The sequence below is a fragment of the Pongo pygmaeus genome, chromosome 6 (genome assembly GCF_028885625.2).
Source record: "Pongo pygmaeus isolate AG05252 chromosome 6, NHGRI_mPonPyg2-v2.0_pri, whole genome shotgun sequence".
Taxonomy (NCBI): domain Eukaryota; kingdom Metazoa; phylum Chordata; class Mammalia; order Primates; family Hominidae; genus Pongo; species Pongo pygmaeus.
Window position 1 is genome coordinate 61,117,059 of NC_072379.2, and position 18,740 is coordinate 61,135,798.

At 39.7% G+C, this 18,740-nt stretch overlaps 1 long non-coding RNA gene and 1 pseudogene across 1 annotated transcript; both read left to right on the plus strand.

Annotated features, from left to right (window-relative positions):
* Positions 1 to 1,774: 1,774 nt before the first annotated feature.
* On the plus strand, positions 1,775 to 6,030 carry LOC129041540 (tigger transposable element-derived protein 1-like; annotated as a pseudogene).
* Positions 6,031 to 14,430: 8,400 nt separating this feature from the next.
* On the plus strand, positions 14,431 to 18,312 carry LOC134739857 (uncharacterized). The gene is made up of 3 exons (XR_010126913.1): positions 14,431 to 14,603; positions 14,970 to 15,219; positions 16,188 to 18,312. It is a non-coding gene; the product is annotated as an uncharacterized LOC134739857 (long non-coding RNA).
* The last annotated feature ends 428 nt before the right edge of the window (positions 18,313 to 18,740 follow it).

Genomic DNA, 18,740 nt, shown 5'->3' on the forward strand with positions numbered 1-18,740 from the left:
AAGTTAAACATGTCAGGTGACATGTGGAAGAAAAGGCTTTCTGATTTATTATAGAACTCTTTACGGATAAGAGTTATTTCTCTTGGCCTGATACCTGCTCTCAGAGGCTTGATCACATTTCAAGGCACTGCAGCCACTTCCTTAAATATTCTGGGTTCTCAGATGTTTGAGTGCACGTGTCTCTCTGTGTGTACACATCTGAATACGACTGGAGAACTGGAATGAGGTTGTTGCTGATTGCAAAGTAAGAAAGGAGGGGAAAAGTTAATCCCTGCTGCTCTCACTTCAATGACTTTAAGCTTCACTGTTGCTGTCTCAGTTGGGGAAGAACTTAGGGTCACATTGCAATGTAAAAAAACCCTTAGTGTAGACAAGTTTGAAAACATCATACTATTATTTGGGAGGTGTATAGGAAGCTCTATTTTTTACCTGTTTGTGTTTTCAAATAGGATGCTATGGTATCTTTTTTCTCCTGATGTAGTTATTATTCTTTTTTTTTTTTTTTTTAAAAAAAAAGACCTAGTGGCATAGGAAGGTCAAATTTGGGGTGATCATTCTCCCTCTAGCTTTTCAGATGTCACAACCAGATGAAGTATAATTTAGGAAGCACAGAGCTGGGTGATGGGTCTTGCAGAGCTGCCTGTCTGTTGAACCTGGAGGAAAGTTTATCCCCAGCAAGGTAATTTATGACACAAGAGTAGCTCAGCTCCCTGCAGGCAGCACAACCTAAGTTCTCCAAGAACTCCTGGTTTATTGAAGAGAACTGTAAGTCTGGAGCCAGGATAAGTTATGGCTTTCCAGTGGCTTTCTCCTTTCTCCTTTTCCGTGTTGTGATATTTATTATTTGTGGATGGGGATGAGAGGGTTCATGCTGCCAACTTTTGAACCCTCTCTAAATTCATGGCTCTGAGTTTTGAACCGTCGCTGAACCTTCCTGTATTTGAGTTTCTATTCTCTTAGCATTCTGCAGCTTCCTGTTTTGAATTGAGAAAGTCTTATTTTAAAAGGTGGAAACAATTCCTTAAACATCAAATAACGTTTTTTTTAAGTGCAACATATTTTGATGAGCCAAGTGTAAATGAATTGGAAACATATGCTCCAAATTTCTCCAGTTTACGCAGCAAGTTCATGGCTGAATTATTGTTAGGTTTCACTGGATTCAAAGTTGATAAAAAATGATAGGACAAAGGATGGACAGGCACAGGCACATTCATTCTTCTTTTTTTTTTCTTCTACTGCTTTGTTCCTTTGTTCATGTAAAATGGGCTTTGGTTGAGTTCTAAAAGCTGGAGAGAAGAGGAGGGCTCAGGAGATTTATAAGTCGGGTTTTGCCAACTAAAAACTCTGTATTAGGAAATAGGGCATTTTGGCTAAACATTTAAATCCTTGATGTAATGGCTGTAACCTTAGGAGGTAGAAATAACTTTGAAATCTGGGCTTCCTACCTCTCCACTCCATTGGAGCCTGTCTCATCCCCTTCACACCTGGAGCTCATTTGCTGCTTCCTCCCCAAGCTTCAAGTCCTGTCCTTAAGAACCCTGAAAGGTTATTTGGATCTAGAGCTTTCTACGGCCAATTGCCTTAAATATGTCTTTTTGAAAGTAGGCCCTGTGGGTATTAGAGACAGCTCTGCAAAGGTGGCCTAGGAGGAAGCAGAGGAAATCCTCCTCCACAATCCTGCTCTTCTGTGCTCACCGTGCAATGGGTGCTCAAAGCTGTTTCAACCTCAGGAGACCTGTGTGGGGGCACTTCAGGCTTTTAAGGGTCTGAGTGCATGGTACGTGGTTTAAGAGATGCTCACAGGGTGACAGTCAGTATTGTGTGGTTGGGAGAGAGTAACCACGAGGCCACAAACCGGACTGAGTCAGAGAAGAAATGTTTACTCTTCCTGCTAACATCCTCCAAGACATGCTTGGGAAAACGACTTGCCATTTTTCTGGCTTTGCCCATTTTCCCACCTGAAAATGATGGGCTCATGATTGCCACCCACCTGGTGAGGGGGATGCGGGGTGAATGTGGGAAATTCTGCAGGGAGCTTAGGAATCCCCGGTTTCCAGTTTAGCATCTCTATAAAGCACTAAGCGCCAGTAAAACGCACTTGTAGCATGAGCCAGACGCTATGGGGGAAGCAGGTACATTTTGCATGCAGTGAGCCACCAGCTCAAAATCTGCCTTCTTCTCATTTGTAGAGAGGAAAACACAGTTGTTAAAAGTTATTTTGTGATGACAGAAATGTGCTGAAAAGAAACTGCCAAGAAAACTCCTTTGCCCAGCCCTGGCCCTGGTGTCCCGTGGCCAACTGGGATTATCTAAAGTGGGTGTCCTTAGAGAGGGCAGGCATTCTCTTCCACCACAGACTGTTGAAACCTCCCCATTCGACTGTTTTAAAAGCTGCAGAGAATTAAAAATAGAAGCTTTTCAGAGGGAGGAGAGGGCCCTTTGGGGGCACTTTATTTGCTTTGGTTTCTATCTCCCTCCCTGGAATGCAGTAAAAACTTGGAGAAGTCAGTACGCGGAGGTAGTCTTGCAGAGAAATGAAACCCCCTCATGCCAAAGTGAAGGCTGAGGGGCTCTTTCTGGGATCTGGTTTTATAATCATTTCTGTTTATAGTAGGAAAGAAATAACCCCCTTCTTGAATTCAGCACATGGAGCCCTTTCTTCACTGCCCCTCTCCTTATACAAACATCATAGGGCCTACTCCTTCAATGGGTTATATTGAGCAGCTAATGTTAAATACAGGCGGATGCTGCCCATTGAATGGGAAGCTTGTGTCGCTCAGGTGGTGAAAGTACCATTCATGCAGAGGAGATGGTGATTGCACATGGTGGCCACCAGAGTCTAGATAGTTGGCTGGATGGGTGGGGAGCAGGATGACTTCCATGCTTTTTTGAAAGTTCACTAGAGGGTGTGAGGGTGGGGGAGGAGAGGACTCAAAGGCGATCTGGAGGCCACTGGTCCCTGGAGCACTGAGTTTAGCTGACTGATATCCTGAGGAAATGGGAAGGGAGGATATGATTGGGGTCTGAGAGCCAGCGTTTGGCTAGTTCTTTCTCTTGTCTGTTGTCTGTCTTTCTCTCTTTTGCTCTGTCTCTTTTCCTCTCACACACACATGGCCCTATATTCTCCTGGTTCGGATTATATAAAACACCACAACCACGACAAGAAAGGAAGAATTCCAAGTGTTACTGTATTACTTTGTGAAATAATTTTTTATTAGGGATCCCAGCAGGCCATCTACCCCTGGGACTTGAATCCCTTTCTCAGAAACCGCTGTGGGGAGAAGGCACAATAAAGAGGAGTAAATAAATACAGAGATGAGGGAACCCTCCAGGAGCCATCCCTGCCCTGGCTCACACAGGTAAGCTGGGCTTCCTCCTACCACCTTCCTCCTCAGCACCTGCCTGGCACTGACGATGTGGTGCCGTGGCATTGAGGGATGCTATGGGGCTGTGCCCTGGGGAAGGGGGCTCTCTCCCTTCAGAGGTGGAGCTTTGAGCTGGATCTTCTGGTGACTAGTTGAGGTCTTTGTGGTTTCTGAGACGCTGAGTTGGATATGCCTTAGCTACTTCTTTGCTTAGAAGCAAAATGTCTCTTCTCATGCTGCAGTGGAAGAGGGCTTATGAGAAGCATTCTACCTTTCTTTACCCCACAAGAGTGATTTGAAAATGAAAAAGTTAATGTTTTGATGCATGCTGTCACACTCAAGTGACAGGCACAGCAATATTACCTTCATTGTTATGGTTATTGCCATGTCCCTGTGTGTTCATTTTTCCCTCTGACATCACAGGGTAAGTATGGTTTCCTTTGGAAAAGACACTGGTACAGACTGCTAATGAGGACATCCATGGGGCTGCGCTGACAGCCATTTCAGCCACAGGCCATCCTTGTTCTATCACACTTCACTTCATTGCACTTTGCAGATACTGCATTTTTTCACAAATTGAAGATTTGTGGCAACCCTGTGTCCAGCAACTTGGTTGGTGCCATTTTTCCAACAGCATATGCTCACTGGTGTCTGTGTGTCACATTTTGGTAACTCTCACAATATTTCAAACTTTTACATGATTATTGTATCTTTTTTGGTGATCTGTGATCTTTGATGTCATTATTATCATTACTTTGGAGCATCACGAATTGTGCCCATATAAGATGGTGAACTTCATTGGTAAATTCTGTTTTGACTACCCCACTGCCAGCCATTCTGATTAACCCTTCCCCGACTCTCTCCCTCTTCTCAGGCCTCCCTGTTCCCTAAGACACAAAAATATTGAAATTAGGCTGATGAATAACCCTACATTAGCCTCTAAGTGTTCAAGTGAAAGGAAGGGTCACATGTCTCTTTATCAAAAGCTAGAAATGATTAGGCTTAGTGAGGAAGGCATGCTTAAAGCTGAGATAGGCTGAAAGCTCGGCCTCCCACACCACTCAGCCAAGTTGTGAATGTGAAGAAACAGCTCTTGAAGGAAATTAAAAGTGCTACTCCAGTGAACACATGAATGAAAATAAAGTGAAACAGCCTTATTGCTGATAGGGAGAATGTTTGAGTGGTCTGGATAGAAGATCAAACCAGCCATCACATTCCCTTGAACCAGAACCTGATCCAGAGCAAGGCTGTCACTCTTTTCAATTCTATGAAGGCCAAGAGAGGTGAGGGAACTACAGAAGAAAAGTCTGAAGTTAACAGAGACTGTTTCATGAGGTTTAAGATGAGAAGGTGTCTTCATAACATAAAAGTGCAAGGTGAGCTAGCAAGTGCTGATGGAGGAGCTGTAGTAAGTCATCCAGATCTAGCTAAGATTGTTGATGAAGGAGCCTACACTAAACACATTTTCAATGTAGATGAAACAGCTTTCCGTTGGAAGAAGATGCCACCTAGCACTTTGAAAGCTAGAGAGATGAAGCCAATGCCTGGCTTCAAAGCTTCAAGGGACAGACTGACTCTCTTGTTAGGGGCTAATGCAACTGGTGACTTGAAATTGAAGCCAATGCTCATTTACCATTCTGAAAATCCCAAGGCCCTTAAGAATTACACTAAATCTAGTCTGCCTGGGCTCTGTAAATAAAACAACAAAGCCTGGATGACAGCACATCTGTCTACAGCATGGGTTTACTGAATATTTTAAGCCCACTGTTGAGACCTACTGCTCAGGAAGATGCCTTTCAAAATATTACTGCTCATTGGTAATGCATCTGGTCAGCCAAGAGCTCTGAGGGAGATGCACAAGATTAATGCTGTTTTCATGCCTGCTAGTACCACATCCATTCTGCAACCCATGGATCAAGAAGCAATTTCATCTTTCAAGCCTTATCTAGGAAAAACATTTCATAAGGCTATAACCGCAATAGAAAGTGATTCCTCTGAGGGACTGGGGCAAAGTAAATTAAAAACCGTATGGAAAGGATTCACCATTCAGATGCCATTAAGAGCATTCATGAGTCACAGGAAGAGGTCAAAATATCAACTTTAATGGGGGTTTGAAAGAAGTTGATTCCAACTCTTATAGATGACTTTGAGTGGTTCAAGACTTCAGTGGAGGTAGTCACTGCTGATGTGGTGGAAATAGCAAAAGAACTAGAATTGGAAGTGTACCCTGAAGATGTGAGTGACTTGCTGCAATCTCATGATCAAACTTGAATTGATGAGGAGTTGCTTCTTATGGACGAGCAAAGAAAGTGGCTTCTACTCCTGGTGAAGATGCTGTGAACATTGTTGAAATGACAACAAACAATTCAGAATATTACATAAGCTTAGTTGATAAAGCAGTGGCAGGGTTTGAGAGGATTGACTCCAATTGTGAAAGAAGTTCTACTGTGGGTAAACTGCTATCAAACAGCATCACATGCTACAGAGAGATCTCTTGTGAAAGGAAGAGTTCATTGATGTGGCACACTTCATTGTTGCGTTATTTTAAGAAATTGTCACAGCCACCCCAACCTTCAGCAACCACCACCCTGATCTGTCACAGCCATCAACACTGAGGCGAGACCCTCCACCAGCAAAGGTGATGACTCATTGCAGGCTCAAATGATCGCTCGCATTTTTAATCAATAAGGTGTTTTTAATGAAGGTATGCACATTCTTTTTTAGACATATCCATTTAATAAACTACAGTATAGTGTAAACATAACTTCTTCTGTCTGCTGTGGGAAACCAAAACATTTTTGTGTGACTCACTTCATTGCAGTGACTGGAATTGAATCTGAAATATCTCTGAGGTATGCCTGTATAATTTCCTCGGGCATTGATCATGCTTCATTTTAAAAGGAGGATATCTGAGAACCTGGCTATCTTGAAAATAAGATAGGGACAAACCTAAAATGTTTTAATTAATATTCCAAACCCTGCAAAGCTTAGCTAGCTTGCCAAAGTTTGATTTCTGTAGACCTGTGCTGTTCAGTAGCCACTGGCCACATATGGCCAGTAAGGCATATGAAATGTGGCTAGTCTGAATTCAGAGGTGCTGTAAGTGTAAAACATCACTGGCTTTTGAAGACACAGAACGTAAAAAAGAATGTAAAATATCTCATTGATATTTTTTCTTATTGATTATATGTTGAGATAATACTTTGCATTTAGTTATTTACATATTTTATTAAACTTAACAGATTAACAATTTCTATGTTTTTAAAAATGTGGCTGCTAAAAAATGTAAAATTTATCTATGTGGCTGCATTTGTAGCTTGCGTTATATTTCTACCGGACAGCACTGGTATTATAGCCTTTATTAATAGACAGTGGGAGTATTGCTATCTGGAATTCAGTATTTCCTCCCCAATTCACAACATCAAGGATGTGATTGGCCTTAATAGACTCTACTGTTGTATGTATTGCCAGGGAAAATTATGAAGTACTTTGAAATAGATAAAAGAAAAGTGTCCTGTCTAATTAGGTGGGTATAATTGGGGTTACTTCCACGTTTTATTGATCTTGAGCTATTTTATAGTTTTGCAAGTTGTAGAGAACTGGTAATAAGGAAAATAATTCTTATCTATAGAAGTCGAATTTATTATACCTGGTGGAATGTAATTGATCATTGCCTGCAGATAGATCCTTTTGCATCTTGTAAATTATTTCTGACATTCCTTATTGCCCATATATGTGTGGATTGTTGAATTCTTCTTTGATCTGATTATAACATCTTATTTATCCCTTATTAATTAATGAGCTGAAAAAAATCTTGGAAACAAGGTCATTTTATCTTTTTATGAGCGTCACAATTTTACCTTTTTCAGACGAGATTGGGTGTGTTTGGAGTAGTATGACTGTAGACAATATTACCTTTTCCAAACAACATTACAGAATGTAGGAATTTATGGTGGTCAAGATTAGCTGACCTGTTCTTCCTTCCTCCCTCCAACTGCTAGCCATGCCTCTGGGTTGTTATTGAGCTACTTCTGGCACTGTGAGATGGAATATAGAGTGCATTTTTCTCTAGAAAGTATTTAATCTGATGGTTGTTTGGTGCTTAAACATTATTCATATATAAGGCAAGCTGAACTGTGGGTTGTTTTGGATTTTGTGAGTCAACCAGAGAATCCTCCTATCCAGTGGAATATTTGATTCTAAGAAAAAATGTTCTTCATTCCAAATTATGGAAGAGAAACTTAGCATACTATTCCTTTGTAAGGCATGTACCGTGGATATTGCTCAAGCACTCAGTTGCATAAAGTCCCCAGAGTTTAATGGTAACAGGTGTTTAAAAGAAAGAGAGTTGTTCCTGCTTTTTTTCCTGTGGGGTTATTTGTTTGTTTGTTTTGCTTCATAAACATTAAAAAAAGTCCCATTCTTATTTTACCTTGTTGTCTTTTTCCAGTAAGAGCTGGCTTCCTTCAAAGCAAGGTAAGAGGAGATGAGCCAGTCGCATCAGTATGTGTTTAATGATTCCATTCATTCCTGTAAACAGAATTGATTTCAGCAAACATGAGCAAATTAAAAATATAGAATTGGCAATTTCACATACTGTCCTTTTTTAAAAGTTTGGAAATGTTGCACTTAGGATGTATATGTTTGATTTCTTTTCCTCATTAAAAAAAAAGTTGGCTTTTTTAGCAGAAATATTATTACATTTTGTGAGTATTGGCCTCCAGCATTTAAGTTTTTACAGAACACAAGGACATTTACTGGTCTTTCATAGCAGGGAAGTATGATTTTTATACATCTGTAATTCTGAAAATGAAACATTCACTCTACTAATGCAGAAGAGTCCACTTATGAATTATATGTTTTATGGACTTTTTTTTAATATAAAGCAACCATCTTGGCAACTCCATTTAAAGTATACTTATACAATATTATCACCATATAATCTACCCATATATAATTATTTTCTTTCTTGTTTCTTTGAGAAGTAACATGAGGCTTTATGGCATGAGTAAAGCCCTTGACTGAGGTATTTTTAATACCATAATTTACCTGGGGATACAATAAAGAAAACCAAAACATATGCCTTTTATAATTTTCAGTTGTTTGAAGTTAATTTTTGAAGTTTAACTTGGCTATAGCTGCTTTTGATTTTTTATACTAAGAAATGTTTTAAAAACTGTTAACAAAGAAGAATATGAATTTATGCAATTATTTATTTCAGAATAAAATAACATATTTTTAATGTCAATTTAATGAAATGAAAACCTTTGGTAAAATTTGAAAGATCTTTATGTGCTTTTGATGTATCTTATAAAAAAAAGTATTGGTGGCCCTTAATTCTCAATGAAACGAGGAAAAAAACTGACACATTAAGTCTTTTGTTATTATTCAAAAATAATAGAGTACTGTATTTAAAAAATAAAACCAAGTTTTTATTTGCATAGAAAATTTATTTCTTATAAAAGAGCTTTACTCCTCATCCATTTTCCACAAAAAGGAATTACTATATTTTTTAGCTCTTCCTTTAGCTAGGATTTCTTTAATTAGTATTTTCCTCTCACATTGATTTTACTTGTTTCATTGCTAAGAAAGTGTTCATTGCAGTGATGACTGATAGTTAAATAAATAGATACAGAGAGGTAGATTCTTTCTGGAAAGCAAAGAATTGGGGAATCTTTTCCAGAAAACTGTTTTACTTTTTATTAACTTATGGCATTTAAAAAATTAATAAAAGGATGATGTCTTTGTCCTCAGCTGACCTTTAAGGGCTAAAAAGGTTTAGAAAAAAGGTTACCATTTATTACATATAACTATACTACTTATTGATACTACTGAGCATATAAATCATATCACATACTATTTATGACATATGGCTTCATATAAAAGAGAGTCTCCATTGTTAACATGATCATTATTTATGTGAAAAATAGCTAAGAAAGGGGTACATTCAGGAGGCATGGAGTACTTCAGCTATTTTTAATAGCTGAAGTTTTTAATATTTTTAATAATATATTTAAATGGGGTTCAGGCAATTCATAAAATGCCTGAATTGGTAGGCAACGTTTTATATTTGCTTTTTGCTTGGAAGAGGAATCTTCTTCAGAGTTTCAAAAGTATCCTTGCCCATCTCCCTTAGAAAAAGTTCAGAACTACTTAGCTAGCAGGATTGCTAAAGCTTGCTGCTTGTCTCTTTAACATATAGATGAAAATGAACATTTTAAAGAACATCTTACTGTTTTGTCCATAGGATGACCAGTGCAATCCAAAGACTATACTTTCCATAAAGACTTTGGCAGTGTAGATAAACTGAAGAAGGCACAGTGCTTTAGCATGCCATCTCTTCTCAAAATCTAAGGCCACCTTTCTTTTGAACACCATGCTGTCTTGCGTCCTGGCCCCCAGTCTTTTCACCCTTTTCCCTCTGAATTAGCTAAAGAAAATTCATGGCACTTCTGGCTTCTAGAGAGATGGATAATTCCAGCTCCATAGATGAAAATGCAGTAATGTGATCCATTTAAGAAAGCAATCAATGTATGTTCATACAATGGGCCTGTATTAGGAATATATTATTAAACGAATATTGTGCTATCGATAAGGGGTTTTATTAATTTACAAACTCAGAACTCCAGTATTTCTATCAATAACATGAGTAAGAAAGTGATGAATCACTTATAATCAACCCTGATAGAGACAAGGTTATCAAAGTCTATATTTGCCATGCATAAAATTTATCCACGCTTGACTTTAATTTCTGTTCTTAAAAACTTTCCCTATATCCTAAAACGAAGGCATGGTTTTATTTGCAAGTGAACAGAAATTGTAGGAAATTGCAAAGCAACCTCTGAATAATGAAGATCTTGACAGGAAAATGTATCTGATCTCTGAGGAAAGGTGTTGGAAGAGATAGGAGATGGCAGGAGGATTGTCTCAAACACAAGTTTGAGTTCTTTTGACAACAATGTCTCCCTGTTTATGAAATATAGAGAATTCTGCTCAAGAAGCGAGGAAGTTTTGGAGACATAATCAGAAAGAGAGAAATGCAGACAAAGAAGTTGTTGAAACTAGCTCACTTCTCATCATGCTATTTTCAGAATTTTTCTCTTCATCTCGCACTAAAAACAACCCTGTGCAAAAAGACAAACCTTTTCCAGATGTTTTGGTGAAATCACTTTTACTCTCTATGGACAATAATAACCAGTTTTTGTTTAAGGCTTTACAATTTAAAAAGCATGTACTTTTAATATTTACAATAATAGCTTTTTTAATATTTACAAGAATCCCCTAAAATTGCTGTTGCTTTTATTTACTATTATCATACTGACTTTTTCAAATAAGACAACTGAAATTCAGACTCTTTTTAATCATCCGAGTAGTAAGCAGTGGAAGAGGCACTTTAAAATACAAATTATTAAACTCCAAATTCTCTGCCTTTCTTCCTCCTTTTGGATGACAATAGGGTAAAATGAGAGAAGCATTTTTTAATAAATAAATGTTTATTTGCTTTTTTTGAGTAACAGCTTGGAGAAATCTAATATGTCATTTTCTGTATTCTTAAAAATCCCTTGCTTGAAGAATCTAATGACTTTAATGCCTATGGATTTATATATTATAGGCACCATTTTGAAATATTTAGGGAAGGAGAGAATATAATTATATGCCATGAAAATAAACTAACACCATCAGGCCAGAAGTTGATGCCAACCAAAGCATCCTATTGTCCCATACACTGTTGCTGGCATTGATGAAAGTTGAGGATTGGAAGAAGTGGAATCAGCCAGCCTCATGCAGATTTCAGCTGGAATCTGTGCTGTTCTTCCAGGGTGCACCAGGGGCTTTCCTCCTCCCCTCACTTTCTTTCACTCCCCACTCAGTAGCTTCAGAGGTTGACAAGAATTCAGCTCGGGCAGGCAAATGTTGGTTTATAACATGAACACTGACCATTTCTATCTTACAATTGAGACAGGGGAAGCAAAGAGAGGTCGCCAGACATCTACAGTAAATCAAGAGGATGTCAGGATCTTTCCATGATGCCAAGTGCTTGCTACCGATGGCTTTTTCTCCTGAAGTAACTTTTAGCTAAATTTACAGATTTTCAGAGGAAAGAACCCCTGTAGCCATGTTTTCCCCCAAAGATCAGGCTTGCTTTCCGCCTCAGAATGGCTTCTCACAAATAGAGTAGTTTTTCAACAACAGATGGGTCTAAGTTGAAAGAGACCTTGTCATTGGTCCAGTGGCATGAGGACTTCTTCAAATGCACATGTGGTTCTGATGATCACGGAGGGACCACATGACGTGGATGAAATTCCTCTTTAATGGGCCAGCTCTTCATCAGCCCTGATGTTCAGGCACCCATGTTTAAGATGCAGGTCTCCAGCAAGACCAGCATGAGTGCCACAGAGCTTTGTGGAGACTCACCAATATAACAGGCCAGCATTTGGGGGAGGGTAGTGATTATGTGATTTCAATTTCATACCATCTGTCCCCAGATTTCTTTTACTACCAGGCTGGTCACTGGCTTTGGAGGACAGTCAAAATCCAGGGCTCTGGAATACTCTGTATGGAGTTCAAAGGAGCAGGCGTCCCTGTGAACTCCAAGGCTGGTTGTTGCCATGGGGAAGTGGACCGAGATTGCTGGCTTCCAGCAAGATATGTACTTGAAAGTCCTAATGAAAGTGTGTTAAGCCCTCCGAAGCTGGCTATTTGTCTGAGAGCCTGGCCAAGAGATGTCAGACAGCTCCACGGGCAAGAGAGTACATAAGCAAATGAGGAAAAGGGAGGAAGAGACACACTGATGTTCTTCTCAACAGGAGCATTCTTTCTTCTTGGGAGTCCATCAGCCTCATCATTTATTATCAGACTGTAACCACCCTTCATCCTCTTTCTCCAGCAGGATCTCATCATTCCAATAAGAACCTAAATCATAAAGCAAAGCAAAAACAAGAAAAATATGGCTTTTTGTTTTTGGCTAGAAGGTCAGAGTTTCTTTTTTTTTTTTTTTTAAGTGCCGGCTTGTTTTATACAGGCTCTTGAATGATTATTTTCTTTTCTCCTAGGCAATCTGGATTAATTGATACAGTAAAGGTCTGGAAGCCCTAAAACTTGGGTTAATTCCTAACTCTGACACAAAGAAGCTAAACAACCTGCAAGAGAATATGTAGAAAAATCAACCACAATTTTCCTATCTGCAAAATAGAATAGGGGTGCCACTAGGCAGCATTTTAAAAACCTTGTGTTCCTTATGCTAATTATTCACCCTTTGGCATTCCAGATCATGCCTCTTGACATCAGTAGCTTGATTGCCAATGGATGATGATACTGGTTTCACTTTTAAATATGGGTTTCAAAAGTATCAGTTTTCACAGTTGTCAGAGAAACAGAATATTGGATGTGGGAAAAAAAAACCTCAGGCGGAAATCCAGATGTCAATCTCTCTCATTTCACAATGAGGAAGCCGAGGCCCAGAGTGGTGAGTGACCTGCCCAAGGCCACAGTCAGAGTTAGAGCTGTGCCAGGCCCAGGACGCGGGGCTTTCCTTTTGATCAGCATTACATTTCCTAAACCAACTTGCCTTTTATATGCCTGCTTTCCATGATGATTTCTGGGGAAAGGATTTCTCATGACACGGATTTTTCATGGCTCTAGATGGGTGATTTCGGGCAACATAGAAGGGCGCCTTTTGATCTAGCTGCTTCCGCATCAAGTACAACACTCCTTCCTCGATGGCAGAATGGCTGGCCTCTCCTATCAGTCGCTGAAGTCTTAGAAGACATGAAAATAAACAAAGCCTGACAACTCCGTTCCCTGTGTTATGACCTGTTCACCTCCCCTGCCACTTCCAACTTGACTTCTCCCTGAGTAGCCCCCATGTTATTTAAGTCAACAGGGCTTTCAGAAGTCCGGCAGTGCCGAGGCTGCCAGAAGGAACACTTGCGTGGCAGGCGCATGTGGGTCTGAGCTCTTTAAACTCTGGGTCATCACTGGTATAGAAGCGGCTCCTGCTGCTCTTCAAATCGCTCTTGGTCTTGAAACTTCCTTCCAATGGTTCCCTCCCTTATGCTTAACCACTTGATGCCCTGGAATCACTGAGGGTCTCATTCTGATAAATATTATTTTTTGAAGCACTCAGGAGTCTACTTTATTCTGGAATGTTCCAATAGGCAGCTTTAACAAAAATATGGGTGACTTCTTGAAAAAAGACTAAGCCCAACTTAAAGTTGACTGTGAATGACAATAGCAATCTGACCTCCAATTCATTAAAAAATACCCATATGTTCACAGAAGGTTGTTTCATAATAGCTGCAAAGTGGAAGTGACCCAAATGAATGTCTATCAGTGGATGCCTGGGTGAAGAAAATATGGTATATCTACACGATGGAATATTACTTACAATGAAAAAAGTATTGCTACATGCTACATGAACACATCTCAAAATTACGCAAAGTAAAAAAGATCAGATCACATACTGTATGATTCCATGTATATAAAATGTCCAGAAAAAGCAAATCTATAGAGACAGAAAAATTAGTGATTGCCGTGGGCCAGAGGTGGGAAGAGGGAATGACTACAACTGGGCATGAGGTTTATTTTGGGGGTGATGGAATTGCTCTAAAATTAGATTGCAGTGATGGTTGCACAACTCTGAATATTTATGAAAAAAATCATTGAGTTTTGACTTCAAAAGAGTGAGTTTTATGGTATGTAAATAGTACCTCCATAAAGCTGTGCAAATGAACAACCATGCAGCAGATGCACCAGCTCCTAGCAGGAAGGAGAACTTTGGAGTAGAGGGATGTCTAATGTGGCTGGGCCAACAGACCAATTCAGCCACACAGTTTCCCTCACCCTGACTGCTCCTCACGAAAGGCGACCTTCAAGTCCGGGCAGGAGCCCTTGACACGATGCAATGATTTATTAAATAGGCAGGCTGCCCTTATGAGGTGAAGTCTGACAAAGTCTCAGTTCAGGGACATCTGCATTCAAAGTGAAAAACCGATGGCAGCCGCAATGATTTAGATCTGCAATTAAGACATTTAAAGTGTTTAGGGCTGACAAGGAGTTAAAGTAAATGTTGATTCAGTTGTAAAGTCTTCAAAGATTTAGGCTTGCAAAAGGGCCTTGCACAACTGTAGGATTTTATTTATTTATGCATTGTTATTGACTTTAAAATATTCTTTTTTCTCCCCACAGAGAACTTTTCCAACCAGCAGTGGGGCCCTTAGCAGGGGAGACTGGAAACAGGTTTGAATAATACGTTCAAGATAATTTTCAAAAAATCACCATTTAACGAGTACCATATTCCCTCCAATTTTCCCTAACATGTGATTCACCATTTTGAAAACACTGATGTATAAAGAATGCATTGAATGTGGCAAAAGTTGAAGATAGCCCCTGTGGATAAGACCTAATGGACACCATCCTGAAATAATACATACAGCTCAACCCCCAGACATGTGTCTTTAATTTAAAATAATTCAGCAATCATGTTCAACCAGAACCTGATTACACAAAATGGGACTTTTTAACTCCCAGTCTTGGATCAAATTTTGAGGCTACAAAAAAGCAGGGGGTGGCAAAGATAATATGTGCCATGTTTATATATTCCAGATATGGTGATTAAATGATCCACACACGGGCTGGGCGCGGTAGCTCACGCCTGTAATCCCAGCACTTTGAGAGGCTGAGGCAGGCGGATCACCTGAGGTCAGAAGTTCGAGACCAGCCTGACCAACATGGAGAAACCCCATCTCTACTAAAAATACAAAATTAGCCGGGCATGGTGGTGCATGTCTGTAATCTCAGCTACTTGGGAGGCTGAGGCAGGAGAATCGCTTGAATCCAGGAGGTGGATGTTGCGGTGAGTTGAGATTGTGCCATTGCACTCCAGCCTGGGCAACAAGAGCAAAACTCGGTCTCAAAAACAAACAAACAAACAAACAAAGATCCACACACAAATTTAACTGTTTCTTTGAGCTTATCAAGGCACCTAGTGCCATTTTCCACCTGTAAATATTTACCTTCCTTTAAGAGAACTTGAGTGGAAGTCCTGACTGGGATGCAAAAGAAAAAATGCTGAACATAAATTGAGCCTCTGTCAGAATATTATGACTTTCAAACCACTGAACTATAGTCTCATTCTCTACTTTCTCAGAGGCTCAGGAGGGAAGGAGGCTGAACAGGGTTAGCTCTCTTGGGTTGGTACAGGGGACCCAGTACAGGGCCCAGAAGATGGTATCCACTGTAGTTCTTGCAAGTGCTTGGCTTCCCTTTGATCTTTTATTTTGTTGCTGGCTGCTGCCTTCTCTTCTCAGCTATGATGACGTGGGTCCCCTTCCATACAGGAAGTAGAGCCCCTGCCTGTATTGTGATTTCTGAGATGTGAGGAGGTCTCCAAATCCTTCTTCTTGATAGGATCCCCAATACTTGAAGTGCCACCATTATTAAATACTTATTTCTTCAAATCCTTGTGATCAGAAGTAGTGGATATAGTGTTTGGTGAATCCCAAGCAACAGTCTCTAGGGATAAGATTCCAGATAAAACACAAAACACCCAGTTCAATTTGAGTTTCAAATAAACTACAAACATTGACTGCATCACTAGAAGAAGAATGATGAGTCAGTTAATTTTACTCAACAAATGTTATAAAGGCTCGCCCCCCAAGATAGGATGCTCTAAAAATTAGGCACCATAAACCTGGATATACTAGAAATAAAGCTTTGTGTTGGTATGCTTTGTTTTAAAATAAATGGACATATTTAGAATGGATGGTTTTCTTTTCATGTTGATAATGTTTCTGCTTTTCCTTTTGTTCCTTTTGTTTACAGACCCTTTATGCATTGAAAGAAGAAAGTAGAACCATTTCTGGGTCCCAGCTGTGGGAAGACCTCCTGTTGCTGTGGATTCTGACTTCTGGGTCTTGGCGCAGGGTGTGGCCAGCAAGCTAAGCTGTCCTGAGGGTGTGCTGGGCCAGGGGCTGAAGACAGTGTTGGAGCATCCACAGACTGGTTTGTCTCAAGAAGCATGTTACTAAATATGAAATAGCAAAATCTGCAAGTGGGTTTACTTTTCCCCAGTAGATTAGAATGGATTCAATATTATCTCTTTATTAACTTCACTTTTAATCACTTGCATAGCAAGTAGGACAGAAAGGTGGCTTGAAAGTCAATCATCTGAGAATTCCAGATAAATTGACTTTGCTCACAACAATCTGGTATTCATGTGACTATCAACTGTCATGTGTGCTGGGGCAAAAAAAGATTAAGATTCACTGGTCTCAGTTCCAGGAGGGGAAACCCAGGATTGAATTTTTTCAGCCTTCTATGATAAAATTTCCTGCTCTGTGGGTGCGCCAAAGCTTTTTTCAGTTTCCTAAACTCCCATATTCAAGAAGAGAAGCTATTTTCTCTTCTTTCTCATCCTTCCTTGACAAAGCAAAACATATTTTCATTGTCTACTCTGTGTCATCCATGCTTGGTTCCTGTCCTCAAACAGCTTGTAGTTCAAATAAAGGAGAGGGAGAATTTTACAAGGGAATTAAAGGTAAAAGTTTCTGAAAGCCAGTTAAAAAAGTCGTGAGGGAGGGGTCTGGGAGAAGCTGAGCAGGGGTGAAAGGGTACGAAACATTATGGAAGGAGAACGGGGAACACCCTGACTACTGGGTGGAAACACCAATCAGTGGGTAGAAACCACACAGTGGTAACACTGATTAGTGGGTAGAAACCAATGACAGCAGGTATATGAGGCATGGAGCACTTGGCTTATTGTAAAGTTTTCAAGATATGTGGTCCTTTCTATCCACCAGGGGATGGGAGTTTTCTTTGTATATCAGCCATGGAAGGGCTGTTTTGGTTCATCGTTCTGTGGTCTACCTGGGTAGACCTGAAGCAGCCGTGTTTCTGAGGAAAGGAAGAACAGCTTTTGTTTTGTGATATTTAATGGTAGATGTAGTGCCATGGAATGATGCAGATTTCATTCAGATATTCTTGGATCTTGGCCCCAGGACTCACTCATTCTTCCCTATATGAGCATTGGTAGTTACAGGTTTTATCCTTCCTTTAACTGTCTTTTGAAGGCAAAAACTATATCCAATTTGTCACTGTCTCCTAACAGTACTTAGCAGTGTCTGATGCATCTTAGGGAGTTTGTAAATGTTTGGATGAATAAAGGGAAAACAAAAACAACAACAAAAAACCTTCATTTTGCTTTAATAAAAATATTTTAACTAGTTTCCACTGGTATGTTGTAGATATATTCTAAGAAACAGTATCTTCAAATGATGGCTTCAATAATGGATGAAAAATCGATTTCCTAATGAATTATTTTATAGAAAGCACCACACACACACCCACACACACACCCAACATCAATTAAAAAGTCATTTGAAATTTTAAGAACTATAGGATAATAATAGGTAATCCATGTGAAGTTATGACAGCTTGTAAGGCCAGGGAGGGCATGAGGAAATGAAACACACAGATCATCTTCAAACCACAGAAGCTCAGACTTCTCTTGCTCTGAAAGTTGACGATCAGTGAAAAGCCCAGTGGTAGTTGAGTTTTACCTCCTCTTCTTCTGTATAATCCCTTTTTTGGTGAAAGCAGAGATGTCATGGACAATGTAGGATTTCATCAAATCTGAGAGGCCATTGATTGTAAGACGGCATTGTTTTAGGTATCACTAAGAAAGAAAAAAAGCCTTGCCAAGTAAACTCCCCAAATTCAGAGACATTCAAATGTTGAAAAATAACTGTTTCAGAATCTATGAAATACAGACAATTCTCCCTAATGCTTGGCCCAGGGCTTTGCATACCACAGGTGGTCAATAAGCATTTGTTGAGTGAGTGAATAATGTTGACCAGCAGAAATGCCTGGTTTATAATGCCTAGAGCCCATCACTGAGAACAATGGGCTAGATCCCTTCTTGATGTTTTAAGTAATCGCTGAGAGAATGGGTGGGCAATTGCTCTTCTGATTGCTAAGAACAAAACAAGACACAAAACTGATAAAAAGCAGAGTTGCAGAACTGCATCCTGTTGATGTACTCCCAGAGGAGTCAGGCCTGGAGTACTGTTCAGTAAGAAATAGTGACTTTTGCATCCTTGACATCGACATCCCAGTCATACACGGGCTTTTCTCTGAATAATCAAAGAAGGGATTATTTTGTGTAAGAATGGACAAATGAGTGTGTGAGTTTGTGTAGGGTAAGGAAGGCAGGTAGATAGAAATACATAAAAGAGTAAAAAATTCCTTAAAAAAAGCTCACTGGGTTTAACACACGAATCATTTACACATCAGAAAACAGTATACACTTGTGACTCTGTACCCACAGAACTCAGAACTGCAGCTTGCAACTCCATGTCTCCTCACAGTGATAAATAT